This window comes from Lycium barbarum, chromosome 1 (assembly GCF_019175385.1).
Source record: "Lycium barbarum isolate Lr01 chromosome 1, ASM1917538v2, whole genome shotgun sequence".
NCBI classification, from domain to species: Eukaryota; Viridiplantae; Streptophyta; class Magnoliopsida; order Solanales; family Solanaceae; genus Lycium; species Lycium barbarum.
Genome location: NC_083337.1, coordinates 142,401,136 through 142,418,336, shown reverse-complemented (window position 1 = coordinate 142,418,336; position 17,201 = coordinate 142,401,136). Strand labels below are relative to the sequence as shown.

Genomic DNA, 17,201 nt, shown 5'->3' with positions numbered 1-17,201 from the left:
AACTTTTGCCTGTGTTCGCCTTTGGACTCACTTATTGGGCCTGAAGATCTGGCACTCTTACTATGACCCCTATCTTTCTCGCGTTCACTTCACCGATGTTGTTGGCTTTCTTCTAAGTTCTGAGCGTGTGCCTGAATGCGTGCAATATCCATACCGTCCTGAAGGGACGCAGTCAAGCATTTATCCATCAAGTGTGGCCCTAGGCCCTTTACGAATCGGTGTACCCGGTCACCCATATCCGCTACCATGGCCGAAGCATACCTAGCCAAGGAATTGAAACGGAGGATATACTCTAGGGCACTCATACTGCCATGCCTCAAGTTCAAGAATTTATCGGCCCTAGCTCGCCGAAATTCTGGATGCATATAATGACGGAGAAAAACATTAACAAACTCTTGCCATACCGAGGGAGGTGCATTGGCTCCCCGTGAATCCATCCAAATTGTGTACCACTGGATCGAGAAGCCTCTCAACCTATATGACGCTAACTCCACCGAATCGGTGTTTGAAACATGTATCAATCGAAGCGTCCTTCACATACCATCAATAAAATCCTGGGGGTCCTCCTTTGGCTTTGACCCAAAGAATTCCGGAGGGTTTAAAGTAATGAAATCACGTGCCCTTGCACTAACAACCCTGTCACCCTGCCCTGTACTTTGCCGCTGAGCCTGGGCAGCAACCAACTATGTAAGAAAATGTATGGCCTCTTTTACATCTTGGCCTGAAGCATCCGGTGGAGGAGCTAGAGCTTCTTCACGCTCCTCAGTAATAGGCACTGTCTGAGAGGACTGGGATCGGGCCGCACTCTAGGCCTCACTTTCATCTACTACTAGTGGTGGGGCTTTTCCAGCCCGTTTTTCTGCCACCGTCTTGCCCTTTTGGGCTGCGGTAGCCTTTCTCTTTAAAGGCATTTCTGAAATACACAACACACGATTAAGGAACAAGAATTTCTTATATCATAGCTCTATCGCACGATTCTTTTGAAGAAAGAAGGTCATTCATTCCTAAAATGTCCGCAGCTTCTTCTTTATAAGTGTGGCGCGCAACACACCCATAACCAAGACTCTACTAGACACGGCTCGTAGACACACCCTAGGACTGAACTGCTCTGATACCACTTCTATCACGACCAGAATAGGAGGCCGTGACGAGTACTCGGTGCTAGCCCACCCGGGCACCCCTTATCTTACACTTAGGCTTGCATCTAGGTGAGCCACATCATTAATCATACATTTCTAAGCATCAATCATACTAGTCTCATTGGACGATAACATCTTTAATCATCATAGGAATCTATGCCACAACAATGTACATGGGTCGACGAGGCCAACAAAATGATATACAAAATATAGGCCGACAAGGCCAGACATACCTAACCACATACACGTGACTACGAGCCTCTAAGAAGAGTATAACATGTCACATGAGCGGGACAAGACCCCGCTATGCCCATAATTATATACATAAAATAATAAGTACCCAAAAGCTATGGCTCCGAAGGAAATAGAGTTCTGCTATGTAATCTCTGAATAAGCAGCTATGGATCAAGTCTGTCTCCCTGTGCACCTGCGGGCATGACGCAGCGTCCACAAACAAAAGGACGTCAGTACGAAGAATGTACTGAGTATGTAAAGCATGACCAACATCGATATATAAGCATAATAGACAACATATTAAGTAGCATAGGAGAGGAAACAATAATATCATCATCATGACACTTACTTGCTTTTCATAGGGGCATTCCGTTTCTATTGCGTATCCGTGTACATACATCCATATCCGTACTTAAATACTCCCATAATCATTTACATCTCATATACATAACATATTCGTACTCTTAATTATGTCATATACATAGCATATACACATAGATACATAGATACATAGCATACCCGACCACGAAGGTTCGGTGTTTCATACATACTTGGCCAACCAAGGCTCAAGGTTATATCTACCTTGCCCTACCAAGGCTTCAGGGCTATCTGTACCATCTGTAGACGTGCATGCGCGTTACGTAATCATATACATACATATACATATTGTTGACACCCAATTTTGCCCAATTGTTGACACCCAATATGGTCATAAATTAGCTCCCCTTAAAAATGTGGTGTCATCATGGTTTTAGCTTTCCTAAAAAAAATGTGAATGTGGATTTAGCTTTCGTTAATGTAAATGTGGATGTCAACTTAATTTCTTCTTCAAGTGGAAGTCATAAATTCAATACATTACCAAAGTACGATGTGGATTCAACTTCCGAAATATGGGTTATAAGTATAAACTTCCTCAACCTTGTCTTATTTGCATATGTATTTCTTTATTGCTAACTATTATTTTTAACTTGTGGCTTTTTTAAAAATGACAAAATTAAAGTTGGCATCGCACATCAACTCATGGATCATAATCTCTAGCAGTGAACTGGGGCAATTGCTGAAGGTGGAGTTAAGCTCGTCAGCAAGAGGTCAAAGATCTACTCCCTCACTACATTTCTACAAATTCGTGGATATGTAGGTATTTCAAATTCTTTCAAGTTTGGTCATGTCATTTTCTCTGAAATCTTCATTGCCTAACCCAGTCTCTCCATAATTCGACACTGGACAATTTTTGAAATCGATATCGCCTTATCTGTCTGATTCTTGTAGAACCCGAAAATGTAGGCGACTTGAAAACGAAGTTTGACCGTAACTTTTTCGGCTTCCCTTTATACCCCGTAATCCTTATCAATACCTTTACCACAAATCCTCTCGAGACAACATGTTTTGGTCGGGACAAAATTGGCTACTACGTCAAGTTCTTTGCCCGAAAACTCTTTCATTATTTCCAGTCAAAGAAGGACAAGTTGTTGACACCCAATTTTGTCCCACTTTTTCCTCTATTTCTTTGCGCTTCTTAGTTAATAATAATAATAATAATAATAATAATAATAATAATAATAATAATAATCATAATAATAATAATAATAATAATAATATAATTTTTACCAATTATTATATTTATTACTATTATTCTATTGATAGTACTATTATTATTGCTTATTAATAATAAAACATTAGTGTTATTACTATAGATACACTACTTATAACTCTTACTATATATAATTTCTATTTAGTAATGTTAGTACTATTATTGTCATCCTTTATGTTAATATTATTATTACTCCACTAGTATTTTGTTTTATAGCTAGTAATATTTATATTTGGCACTCCATTAATATTTTGTTTTATGGTTGATATTTTAATTTGTATATATGATGTGAGATGGTTATTATGTCATGCTTAAAGTATTGAAATAGAGAAGCCTCAAAGAATTAAATAGAAGAAGAAAATTCCCAACAAATGTGGCCCAATTTAATGTCTCAGTGGCCCATTTCTTCCTCCCCACTGGCCTATTTAATACACCTGGAACACCCAATAAATTAGCCCAATGCAATAACTTAAACCTAATCTCATTCTAGCCAAAACAGCCACCCATCCTCTTTCCTCCCCATTTGGAAAATATTTGACCTTCATTTCTCGATTGCAGAAGGGGTTTTCACCATTTTTTAATGCAAATTTTGTCCACTCTCTCATATTTTTCGAATTCTCGCACCCAGAAGCCGAAATTTTCGCCATTATATTGACCAAGTTGCCGTAATTTTGAGAAAAAAAGGACGATTTGGATAATCCTCTTTTCTGTCACATTTTGAATTAATCCAAATTGAGTCGTTTCGAATTCAAACTGTTGTTTCATCTTCAAATCCTGCCCAAAAAATGAGAATTAAAACCCTAATTCCTCAACTATAAATACCAGATTTAAGAACTGAGGAGGGGCCACCAAGAATCTGTCAAGACTTTTATCTTGCTGTTTCATTTTGCTTGTAATTTTCTCAACTATACTACTATTTTTTTCTCTCTTTGTTCGACAAACCTTAATCGAAAAAGGGAAGTAGATCTGAAGCCTCGAGCTCCATATTCGCTGCACCGTGGAAAGGTAAAATCTTCACTTTTTCTTTTCTTTCTTATTTTTTACTTTTCCTTTTTTTTTTTTTTTTTTGTATAAAGACATTTAAAAATTATGAGTTTTAGGCGTTCTTGAAATCTAATGGTGTTACTTTAATAACTAGAATCTATTTTGACACTTGAGGGGAATGTGTAATGTCATGGGCGACTTTCCAGCCATGCCCCATGACCCCTTGGATGCGCCCCATGGCAAGCCTCTCAGCGCCCAGCGGCATGGACGGCCCTGTGGTCTTGGATGCCCCAAGTGACAAGGTTGCCTCGGCCTATGTCACCCCATCAATGTCCCTCGCTCGCACCCCTATGCTGGCCGTTCCCCTGCTCGTGCCCAGCGCCCAGTGATAGTGCAGCCTGCTACAGTACCAGCAGTCAGCGCCCAGTGTCTGCGCCCCAGTGCGCGCGCGCACGACAGTGCCCCGACCGAGGGAGCACATGGACCTGCTCTAGTTAGGTCTCTTTTGTTGTAAATATAGAGTAGTTTACTTTATGTATTTTTGGTTGTGATTCTCTAGCTAGTTTATGCCTAGTCCTGTAACTTGGGTTTTTATTTTTAAAGCATTATTAGGGGGAATCAAACAATCAAAACTTTCAAGCAAGCAATCATTTCTCTGTACTGGTGTCTCTCCCCCTCGACACCGCTTGCTCTCATTGTAATAGCTTTCAATTAATGCAACCAAGCTCTCTTTCTCATTATCAATTCACTTTTCTGTTCTCTCAATTGTTCTTGACATTGGTTTTCCCGCACGGTACTGGCAATCTCGTCTAGCGTGCGGAGGAGACCCTATTTGGCGGACAACAACCTTGGAATCATCGGTTGCTTAGCCTTATGTCGCCCTTCCAAGAAGTCTCAGGAAGACGCCGCATAACAGTTGGTATCAGAGCCTAGGCTCGACATCGGACGAGGGAACACATTGCTATTGTCATCATTTTTTACCATGGTGAACCATGGAGACTTCCTCTTGATTTTGGAAACTAAAGTCAACAGATTTCGACCCGTGGCCGAAAGAGTGGAGGACCTGGACCGCAGGATGTGGCAGGCCGAACAAGACATTGTAAATATTGCTACTGACACACATGCAGCCACGCGGGCGGCTGCCATGCAAAGAGATGAGGATCTGGTCCATAGGACTCAGGAGGCGGATCGAATGATTGCCATGCAAGAAACCATCGACAACTTCACTAATCAGCTCAATGTTGTCAACGCTGCCTTACAATGCCTACTCCGAGGAGGAGGTGATCCTATTGGGGGCGCGGCAAATGTTGCCTTGGCACCCCAAAAACTCAAGATTTCTGAACCAAAGCCCTATCAGGGTGCCCGAAATGCCAAGGAGGTGGAAATTTCATCTTTGACATCGAACAGTACTTCGACGTTGTGGGGGAATTGGAGGAGCCTAAGAAGGTAGCAACTGCTGCCATGTATTTACAAGGCGATGCCAAACTCTGGTGGCGTATGAAATATGAAGCCATCAGGGCAGGTGAGGATACTCTTGAGACATGGGAGGAACTAAAAGCATCCATTCACTTACAGTTCTTCCCCGAGAACGTTGAGTATAATGCATGGAGGAAGCTTCGGGAACTCAGGCAAACAAAGTCAGTCCGAGATTATGTCCGCGAGTTCTCTACACTCATGCTGAACATAAGGGACATGGGCGACAAGGACAAGCTTTTCACGTTCGTGGAAGGGTTGAAGACTTATGCCCGTATGGAGATATAAAGACAGAGGGTTGATTCCTTGCCCAAAGCTATCCAAGCTGCGGAAAGCCTCAGTGACTACCAAGTGGATGCTCGAAAGGATAGGCCTCAACCACCAGCCCGTGGGGGATTCAAAGGGGGCCAATCCTACAATGTTGGCCCCAGCAGAAATGGGGGAGACTGTAGTGCAATCAAGTCAAAAGGGTCTACCTCAGGCAGCAACAGCGCTGCATCTCATAATAATGACCGGTGGCGGAAGCCCCCCTCAGGATGTCGCCACTGCGGCGGACCATATTGGAACAATGAGTGCCCACAGGAACAGATGCATGCCCATCAAATTCTGGATGATGGGACGGACGATGATGAGGATGATACGGATCAGACAGAACCATTAGGTGATTTCAACGCACTTGTTTGTTCCATTTCCCATGCTGTAGAGGACACCGGTGCCGGTATATGCAAAAAGAAAGACCCAACCTCAGCTGCCAAGAAGGGAAAGACAAAGGCAAGCAACGGGCCTCCTCCCAGAAAGGAGAAGACCTTGATGTTTGTCGACTTGAGGGTGAATGGCAGACCTATTAAGGCCATAATAGACACGGGTGCTATGCACAACTATCTGGCCACCACAGATGTAGAACGCCTTGGCCTAGTTGTTGGAAAGGGTAAGGGCCGTGTCAAAGCCATCAACTCGCCACTCCAATTAGTGGGTGGGATAGCCAAAGGAGTGTCGGTAAAGATGGGTCCTTATGCAGGAAATTTTGACTTGCGGGTAGTAATCATTGACGACTTCGACCAGATTGTAGGATTGGAGTTCATGAGACAAACTAACATCATTCCCATACCTTTTGCGGACATGCTTCTGATGATGGGAGAAAATAGGGACAAAACCTACATGGTCCCATGCACAACCATAAAGATGGACTCAGGAAACATCTCGGCATTGCAGCTAAAGAAAGGGGTCCATCGGCAAGAACCCATGTTCCTAGCTACCCTTTGCAGGGAAGAGATTGAGTGCTCTTCAGGCCCCATCCCAAGGCCTGTGAAAGAGCTCGTGGAGGAGTTTGACGATGTCATGTCGCAAGATATACCGAAGCGGCTCCCACCTAGGCGGGCAGTCGATCATAAAATTGAATTGGTGCCGAGTGCGAAGCCACCTGCTCGAGCACCCTACAGAATGTCACAACCCGAACTCACCGAGCTTCGGAGACAGTTGACGGAGATGCTGGACACAGGGATCATCGTTCCCTCCAAGTCGTCTTATGGGTCACCGTGCTGTTCTAAAAGAAACATGATGGCACCTTAAGGCTCTGTGTTGACTATCGGGCCCTCAACTAGATCACCGTGAAGAACAGGTACCCCATACCCCTAATGGCGGACTTGTTTGATAGACTGGGCGGTGCCACAGTGTTCACTAAAATAGACCTGAAGACAGGTTATTAGCAAGTCCGCATTGCTGAAGGAGACGAGTCCAAGACGACATGTGTGACCAGATATGGCTCGTTCGACTACCTAGTCATGCCGTTCGGTTTGACTAATGCTCCAACCATATTTTGCACTCTAATTAACCAAGTCTATCGGGAATACATTGATGAGTTTGTGGTGATATACCGGGAAGACATTGTGGTGTACATCAAAACGTTGGGCGAACACCTGAGGAAAGTCCTAACTCGGTTGCGAGAGGATGAATTGTACATAAAGCTATCCAAATGCTCCTTTGCCCAAAAACAGATTGACTTCCTCGGGCATGTCATTGAAGAGGGTCGTATCAATATGGACCAACAAAAGATCAAGGCTGTCACAGATTGGCCGCCGCCCAAGGACGTCCATGCCTTGAGGGCGTTCCTTGGTCTATGCAACTTTTATCGATGGTTCGTCAAGAACTACTCCCTCATTGCATTACCGTTGAATGAGCTTCTCAAGAAGATCACACCTTGGGACTGGTCGCCAAAGAGAGCAGATGCTTTCAACTCACTAAAAGTGGCTATGTCTAGTAGCCCTTTTTTGGCCTTGCCTGACTCGACCAAACCCTTCGAGGTACAGATAGATGCCTCTGACTACGCCTTGGGTGGAGTCCTACTACAAGAGGAGCACCCGGTGGCATACGAGAGTCGAAAGATGAAGGATGCGGAGCGGCGCTACGCGGCCTATGAGAAAGAATTATTGGCTGTCATCCATTTCTTGCGCCTTTTGAGGCACTACCTCCTGGGGCTCCCATTCGTGGTGAAAACGGACAACACGGATGTCAGCCACTTCATGACCCAGCTAAACCTAAATGGTCGCCAGGCTAGATGGCAAGAGCTCCTAGCGAAATTTCACTTTAATCTGGAATACCGTAGTGGGAAGACCAACCATGTTGCGGATGCACTAAGTCGGCAGGCTGACCTAGCATCAGTATGTCTGCTTGCCACCCTTAGGGGGAGTGAGGTGGATACCACCATAAAAGATCAAATCCAGGACCTTGTCACCAAGGACCCTTCTGCACAGTACTTGGTCGACTTAGCAGGTCAAGGGAAAACTCGCCAGTTCTACATGGAGGATGGGTTCCTGAAGGCAAAGGGAAATTGCCTTTACGTACCCAAAGGAGGAGATCTGCAGTGGACTCTCCTGAGGGAATGCCACGATACTCTATGGGCAGGCCACCCTGGAGAAGAACATGCCATGGCACTGCTATGCCGCGCGTATTATTGGCCACAGATGGCAGATGACGTCGCTCAGTATGTGAAGACTTGCCTAGTGTGCCAGAAGGACAAGTCTGATCGCTTAACCCAAGCGGGCCTGTTGGAGCCCATATCTGTCCCAAAGAGACCTTGGGATAGCTCATTAGATTTCATCACTGGCTTACCCAAGGTTGGAGATATCACGACTATCTTGGCCGTGGTCGATTGGTTCTCTAAGTATGCCACTTTCATTGCAGCACCTAAGTATATATCAGCAGAGGAGACATCTCGACTCTTCTTCACCCATGTTGTCAAATATTGGGGTCTGTCCAAGGATATTGTCAGTGATCGCGATTCGCGCTTCACCATCAACTTTTGGACCCAGCTTTTCAAGTGCCTAGGGTCTCAACTGAGTCACAGCTCAAGTTTCCACCCGCAATCCGATGGTCAGACGGAGCGGTTCAATGGCATGTTAGAAGAATATCTGTGGCACTTTGTTACCGGCTCGCAAAAGAATTGGGTGAAGCTGTTGGATGCAACCCAATTGTGTTTCAACTCACAAAATAGCTCTAGCACAAACAAGAACGCTTTTAAAATTGTTACCGGGCAGCAACCACTATTCCCACACACTGTGAATGCCCCAAACATGGAAAAATCTCCACGCGCAGCTAGCTTCTCGAAAGAATGGAAGAAGAATTTAGAGATAGTGCGGAGCTATCTGGTGAAGGCGCAAAAGCGAATGAAGAAACATGCAGATCAAAATCGTCGCTTTGTGGAATATCAGGTTGGGGACAAGGTGATGGTGAAGATCCCTAAGAGATACCTATTTTTAGGGGTCCATGACCCCCGCCTATTGCAAAAATACATTGGACCCTTATCCATAGAGAGACGCATTGGGAAGGTAGCATACCGGGTGGACACCCCAGCTTGGTAGAAGATTCATCTTGTGTTCCATGTCAGCCTTTTAAAGCCCTTTCGAGAAGACACAGAAGATCCTTCACGAAGCCAGCTCACAATACCTAGCATCCACGGCCCGCAAGCAACTGGAAAACGGGTAGTAGAAGCCATCCTCAACGATCGAGTAATCCATGCCTCAAGAAAAGATCACCAAGAGTTCTTGGTGAAATGGCTGGGATGTGGTGCAGAAGAGAATACGTAGGAGAGGGGAACCAGCCTCAAGGCCTACAAGCAACTGATCGATGAATATCTTGCAAGCAAGGCGCCGAGGACGTCGCCAACTCAGGTGGGGGAGAATGTCATGGGCGGCTTTCCAGCCATTCCCCATGACCCCTTGGATGCTCCCCATGGTGCCATGGCAAGCCTCTCAGCGCCCAGCGCCATGGACGACCCCGTTGTCTCGGATGCCTTAAGTGACAAGGTTGCCTCGGCCTATGTCACCCCATCCATGTCCCTCGCTGGCGCCCTTATGCTGGCCGTGCCCAGCGCCCAATAACAGTGCAGCCTGCTACAGTACCAGCGCCCAATGCGCGCGCGCACTGTGCCCTGCGCGCACTACAGTGCCCCGACCGAGGGAGCATATGGACCTGCTCTAGTTAGGTCTCTTTTGTTGTAAATATAGAGTAGTTTAATTTATGTATTTTTGGTTGTGATTCTCTAGCTAGTTTATGCCTAGTCCTGTAACTTGGGTTTTTATTTTTAAAGCATTATTAGGGGGGATCAAACAATCAAAACCTTCAAGCAAGCAATCAATTCTCTGTACTGGTGTCTCTCCCACTCGACACCGCTTGCTCTCATTGTAATAGCTTTCAATTAATGCAACCAAGCTCTCTTTCTCATTCTCAATTCACTTTTCTGTTCTCTGAATTGTTCTTGACATTAGTTTTCCCGCATGGCACTGACAATCTCGTCTAGCGTGCGGAGGGGACACCAGTTGGCGGACAACCTTGGAATCATCGGTTGCTTAGCCTTACGTCGCCCTTCCAAGAAGTCTCAGGAGGCGCCGCGTAACAGTAAACATGTTAAAATTTTGTCCGTAGGCCTCCTGTTGAAATATATAGCTTTCTTTTCTTCTGTGAGGGTTAAAGATCATAGCTTAATCATTAGTTTGTGTACAACATGATATTATTAAATTTAATTTTCAACATATGCTCTTCATCTTATACGTATGATCTTCACCTCATGGCTACTGGGTCTAAAAAATAAAAAACATGTCTGGAGTGGGGCTAAATAATCCTATGTGTTTCAACTTTCCATTGCTTTTGTTATTAGATTCAAGACTAGTGGCATTTAATAATTAGAGAAAGAATATATTTCTTTAATGTTGACTTTATAAAGGTAGTTCTAATTTAATATTAAGACATTTGAATTTACTGATTGTTTTTATTTATCAGCCTTTATTACTTACTACGTGCATGTCTTTTAATGGAGTAGTACTTATTTTCATTTTTTTTCATTCCTTAAACTAAAATTATATATAAAAAAAACATATTTTGGTGCTTGATGAAATATGTTTTGATAGGTAAACTCATATTAATTTCCAGATTTCTAATTCATACATATATGTGCCAAAAGATATTTTACCTGAGATTATAAAACGAACCCAGTTACACCTTTTTGTTATTCTATTTGGCTGCATACGTTGATATATTGTGATGGTGAGTTTCTCCACTAATTGTGTGCATTTATTTCTTGTATATTCATATATATATTTTGTCTAATACTAACATTATGGCTCTTTAAAAGTAGTATGTGTTAAAGTGTTTAAATGCTTTAAGACTTACTTTAACTCACATTTGCAGCTACCGTTATGTTGAAAGTATGTACGTGGTATTTCGAAAATTTTCTAGTTCAGATTTGCCTTAAGTTTACAGCTTTCTCGTTGGTTAAAATTTAATTATTTTCCTCCTTATTTTCCTTTTTATCTTTCTTTACATGTACACGTTTGGAGCAACATGAGGTCTTGATACAAGACTCCTCATACCAACATAGAGTCATCACATCTCATCTTCTTTAATCATATTCGACAGCAAGAAAACAAGCGAATTAGCTTGGGAACGCCTATGGCGTCTTTCTTCATTTTCTCTACCATTTATTTTGTTTAACCCTTCATGTCTAATTATTGAGGGATGTTATTTGGGGTTTATTCCAATTTTTGGGATTATTAGTTGAGACCATTGTTTTAAAAGGCAGTGTCAGGACTCGCCTCGGGGCTCGCCTCGGGGCAGGGCAGTGACAAAACGCCCCGGGGATAATGTGCGGGGCTTAGTTCCTATGATGCTTACGCCCTAAGCGCCCAACCATACGCCCTAAACACGCCTAACGCCCAACGCCCAGGGCTCGCCTAACAGTTCTTACACAAATTATATTTTAAATTCCTTAATTAAAATCATCACCCTCATAATTGTTTAACAAAATAATGATAATTAATAGTTTTTCATCTATAGAAATAGAAGATTGGGTGTAACTCATATAACAAGTCGTAGTATTGGATATTTACTATTTGAGAACGTCGTGAGGATGAATATCACTTAATTTTTTTCTTAAAAAACACATAGCGAAATTGTACATTTTCACTTGTCATTGGTCATAAGTCCTATGTATCAGAATTATCATATAATTTTATTTTTTGTTCATGAAGAAGTTATGTTTTAATTGTAATAGTGATAAAGTTTATTGATTATTTGCTTATAGGGAGATAAAATGAATAGTATGATAGTAATAGTGTTTTAAGAAACTTGTTTTTTTCCGTGTTTGAAATTTAAAATGTTAGAATTGTTTTGCATTTCATAATAATTTTTATTTCATTGATCATTTTTTTTGTGAAAATCAAGCGCGCGCGCGCACTCACACACATACACACACACACATATATATATATATATATATATATCATTTATTTACAGTTTTCTTTTATTTTTTATGTAATTTTACCTATTTAAAAATATTTATTGTAATTATATTATTTTAAGAAATACTAAAAATTAAATACCCATGCGGATTACATCTCGTGCCTCGAGGCGTATGTAAAACGCTCCGCCTTTTAAAACACTGGTTGAGACTCACACTTAACATTGTTATACCCCATTTTAACCGGGTTAAAGCGGAGTACAACATATTGGAGATTCCTAAATTGCTTTATTTTAAGGAATCGCCACCTAATTGATTTTACGGTGAATTAGGACACCTAATTATTAACTAAGGTAAAACTAATTAAGCCTCCGTTAATATCCTGCTTAAACAGTGTGATTCCAGGTAAGGGTTCTATATTATCCTAAAGGGAAGTGGTTAGGCATCCTTCAGAATCCGTTAACTTATGATTATCCGACCAAACTTAAATTAATTAATTAAATTGAATAACATGCTTGGGACTTAAAAAAAAAAAGGCTAAGAAATGTTGCTAAGGTTTATAAAGATATAAGAATGTTGCTTAAGCACAAAATGACTTTAAGCTGGCCAGCCAAACACTCAAAAAAGCTGAAAACAGCTTATAAGCAACTTATAAGCCAATCCAAACGGGCTCTTAATAACTTAATTAAAACAGCAGACTGCTTTTAGTGAATATATTAACAGCTTCCAAACAAACAGTAAAAAAAAATTCAATGAGCGCAGCAATCCTTTGATTTATTTTAAAATCCGGAACAATGTCAAATAATCAACTTCACTCTTAGGACAAGACTATACCCAGCTTAGCTTTAGAAAACGAAAAAAAGAAAAATTGTCTTTTTCATCTTTAAGACGCAGATTTCAAGCCCAGTGATATCAGTTTTAATTTCAATCAACATAATGCATCATTTGAGAATACAGGATTTAGTATATCATGGGGGTACTCCAACAGAAACACAAAACTAACATATGTATCCTTAGACAACCATCATAGACAGAGGTATTTAAAGAGTTCTACCACATGCTTGGATCACATAGGATAAATGAACACATTTTGAGCTGGAAACTCGGACACAAGCAACCACAGGATAGCTGACATTAACATGCTGAGCAGCTCTAAGTCATGTAAATAATAGGCCAATAGCATGGTCAAATAAACCAGGGCTCCTAATCACAGACAAGACACGGGGGAAGTAGTATTCTTGGCAGGTTTCTTTATACCAAAAGATGACTTTTTAAGTAAACATCCTTAGCAGGATTCTAAATCGACATACAGTTTAAGCTCAAACAGGACAAACAACAGAGTCTAAAAGGCCAGACATCCACTGTTAGCACATCGTAAAACACAACATTTGAATGACTGACTTAGACCAGCAATTGCCAGAAAAACAGTTTGATAAACAAGCAACATAGCAACATTGGTATAGGAATAAACAATATGAGACACGTTGAGAGAAACAAACTCAGCTTAAGATGAGACTGATTGGGGATAGACATATAAATGGCTATGCAAAACAATTCTTTTTAGACATAGTTCACAGATCCATACTTAACCACATGATAGCCCTTTTTAACCAATCATTTGTCTAACAACAAGATTATTTAGCAGAAAACATATATTAGGTCTGATAATAGCCACAGTAGATAGATAGCAACATAGGTTAGATCCCCAAATTCCATATTGTTAATAGACTCTAGGTGATCTAAGCTTAGGCAGGCATATCATGAGTTAGTTAGGCATACAAACATGATTAACAAGCCTTTCAATCTATACTGAACACACAACTGATCATATAGTAGTACACAACAGGTATACGAAACCTATTAGCATTCTAGTATTTGCAAATGAGAGTACCAATTGAAAACAAAATCCATTCAAAGTAAACAAAATCCATATAAACTAACTTCTTGACATTTTAGACTTTGATTAAGAGTTAAACATGTGGAGTGATAGCATAGGCTCAAATTATCCAAACTGCAGGGGAACTAGCTTACACAGATTCAAATAGGTAGGAATATAAACTAACCATAATCTAGTAAGTCTAGACAACATGTGTATCCTATTTCATACTTCATTTCATATTGCTAACAGAGAACTTGAGTAATCTAAACACAGTTAGGTGAACCGCAAAGCAGTTAACACACATAAACATAGATGTCAAGCCATATGAGTTGAACTAACATGAGTTTGATTGAAGAACACACTGATTTTAAGCACAAAATCATCTTAACCGAGAGCTAGCAGATGGCTAAACTAATCTAAAGAGGACTAAACAAAAATTTATCCCATATAATAAGGCTATCAAAACAACATAAGCACATTCTGAACCTATCTAGGATAAACTATAAACAAGACTCAATAATAATCCACTAAACTAAACCAAACTAATCTAAGAAGAACTGGAATAACATCTATTAACATTATCAAACTAACAAACATGTAAAGCACATAAAACACATAACACAAACAGAAGATACTTAGTTTACTGATAAATAAATAAAAGGGATGGTTACTGACCTTGTTCGGGTGCAGCGAAATGGGTATGGGTCTCGAATCCACGCTCGAACACTTCGAATCTGGGCTTGCGACGCTCGGGTTCAAAACTGTTAAGGAATTTTAGAGGCTCAACAAAGGGAAAACCCGATATGCGAAAAACTTCCTGCAACTACTGAGAACTCATATTCTTTAAAGGATTCTGGATGGCTAAAACTTTGTATTTTTCAAAGAATAGACGGCTTTTTTTTCCGATCCCAAAAAAATCCCCGAATTTTTTATATATTCGACCTTTTTAACAATCAAAGAAACAACCGAAAAAAATCCCCCTCCGTTTCGATTCCACTCCCCTCTATTTATAGGGTTCTTTAGGTTTTGTGTTGGGGAAGGAGATAGAGGAGCGGGTGACAACGAAAGTGGAGGGAACAGAAGAAGGTGGGAGTGGCAGAAGCGTGGGGGGAACAGCGGGAGTGGGGTGTCAGGGGTAACGTGGAGTATGGGCATGGATGGAGGTCACGTGGGTGTAGCAGAGGGAGGAGAAAGAGAAGGGGTGAAGGCGGCGGTGAAGGAGGAAAATGAGAAGGGAAAGAGAATAGGGAAAAGGGGATGGGGCGCGGCGAGGAAAGCGTGAAAGTGAAGGGAAACCCTATTCTGAATTGGCACGGGTCGGACCCAGTCCATTTATGGACTGGGTCAATTTTTAGACTGAGTAATAAAAGGATGGGATGGGCTAGTGAATTAAAACACGGACTGGTCTAAAAAAATTGGGATCAAATGTGGGCTGGTAAAAAATATTTATGAGTTGATTGGACCTTGATTTGGAATCTGATAAATCAAAAATACGGACTGAGTGCAAGAAATGGTTCGGCTTCTAAAATTCAAAATAAAGACCCATATTAATTAGTAATATACTGAGTATGACAAAGTATCACCTAATACAAATGTGTAATTATTAGGACTCGAGTAATAACATTATATGATGCGATAATAGCCGTGCATTAATATTTTAACGATAAATAAATGTTGTCATTTAAATGCGCGAAATAAAAATGCGATGTGTATGCGGAAGTTGGTACAAGATGCAGAAACGTAAAATTATAATGATACTAATAATAAATAAAAGTAACGAACAGCGGTAATAATAATAATGCCAATAATAATAATAGTACTAATTGTTATGATGATAATAATAATAATAATAATGGTAATAATAATAATAATGGTAATAATTAATAAAGATAATAACGGTAGTAGTGACGGCAGTTAAAGATAATGACAGGATAATGAAATGCCGGTATTAATAAAAGCTAATAATTATAGTAAAAATATAACATATATTTTTTAATTTTCCAAAAATATTAGGAGCGTAAATAGGTATTTCGAATGAGAGGCGGGACAAAATTGGGTGTCAACAAACATAGAATTAGTAAAAAAAAATTATTTGTTTTGAGTCTTTCCTCTATCTTTACAGTAGGAGTATTTTTTAATCGCGTCAAAGAGAGTGTTTTCGGTGATTTAAGAAATCAGTTTCAGACATAATTAAGTTTTGCTAACTAAGAGCTTTTCCTTAAAATACTTTTTTTTAAAAATCTAAATCGTTCTTTGGTCCGCGTACTGATCTTCTTACCTCATCGGATTCGGTCCCAACTTGTTTCATCAACTTAGATCTATTTATTTTACTTTACAAAATTTTGTTTTTATCACTTGTAAGTTTTGAATTTAGCTAAGTGCCTAACTTTCTTTAAAACCAATCACAACTGACCTTTTGATTTAATTAACCTAAGTTTGGCCGAATAACCGTAGTTAACAGATTCGGATGCCTAACCCCTTCCCTTTAGTATAATATAGAACCCTTACCTAGAATCACACTGATTAAACAGACTATTGACGGAGGTTTAGTTAGCTTTACCTTAGTTAATAATTAGGTGCCCTAATTCACCTTAAAATCAATTAGGTGGCGACTCCTTAAAAGAAAATAAATAGGAATCACCAATATGTTGTACTCTAATTTGACCCGTTTAAAATGAGGTGTAACACATATATTCTACCCGGCGTCATAAGCTCAGGGTTTCATTATAGCCCTTCATAGGCACACATGAGTATAATAGCCCATAGGCACCTTTAGAATCATTATTATTATCATTACTATCAATATCATTATAATCGTCGTTGTCATTACATCTGTTTTATGGCCTTACTCGTCATATGAGGAACTTAGTACAATTGGGGTGTATTAATAATCGTGAGCTTACTAGCTCGGAAGATCAATCATTTGGAGACAACATACTCGTATAGAGGATTTAGAAATTTGGCCAAGGAACCATGCCTTATGAAAGAAGGGTTAGCCTTACATACTTTTCCGTCGCGCTACTCTACACTTGCGCGTTCTCTTCCAATGCTAGCGCCTCTACCTTCATTTAAAATCATACTATTATTAGAATCAATAACTAGCACACATGGCAAAAGCTAGAGAAAATCGGACAGCATCTCCTTTATTCATACCACGTTTGCCCATATCAT

General features: G+C 40.6%; 1 long non-coding RNA gene across 1 annotated transcript; it reads right to left on the bottom strand.

The window, feature by feature from the left end:
• Positions 1 to 1,260: 1,260 nt before the first annotated feature.
• On the bottom strand, positions 1,261 to 15,337 carry LOC132641007 (uncharacterized). The gene is made up of 2 exons (XR_009582571.1): positions 14,706 to 15,337; positions 1,261 to 1,566 (listed from the first exon to the last, which is right to left on the bottom strand). It is a non-coding gene; the product is annotated as an uncharacterized LOC132641007 (long non-coding RNA).
• Between the last annotated feature and the right edge of the window lie 1,864 nt (positions 15,338 to 17,201).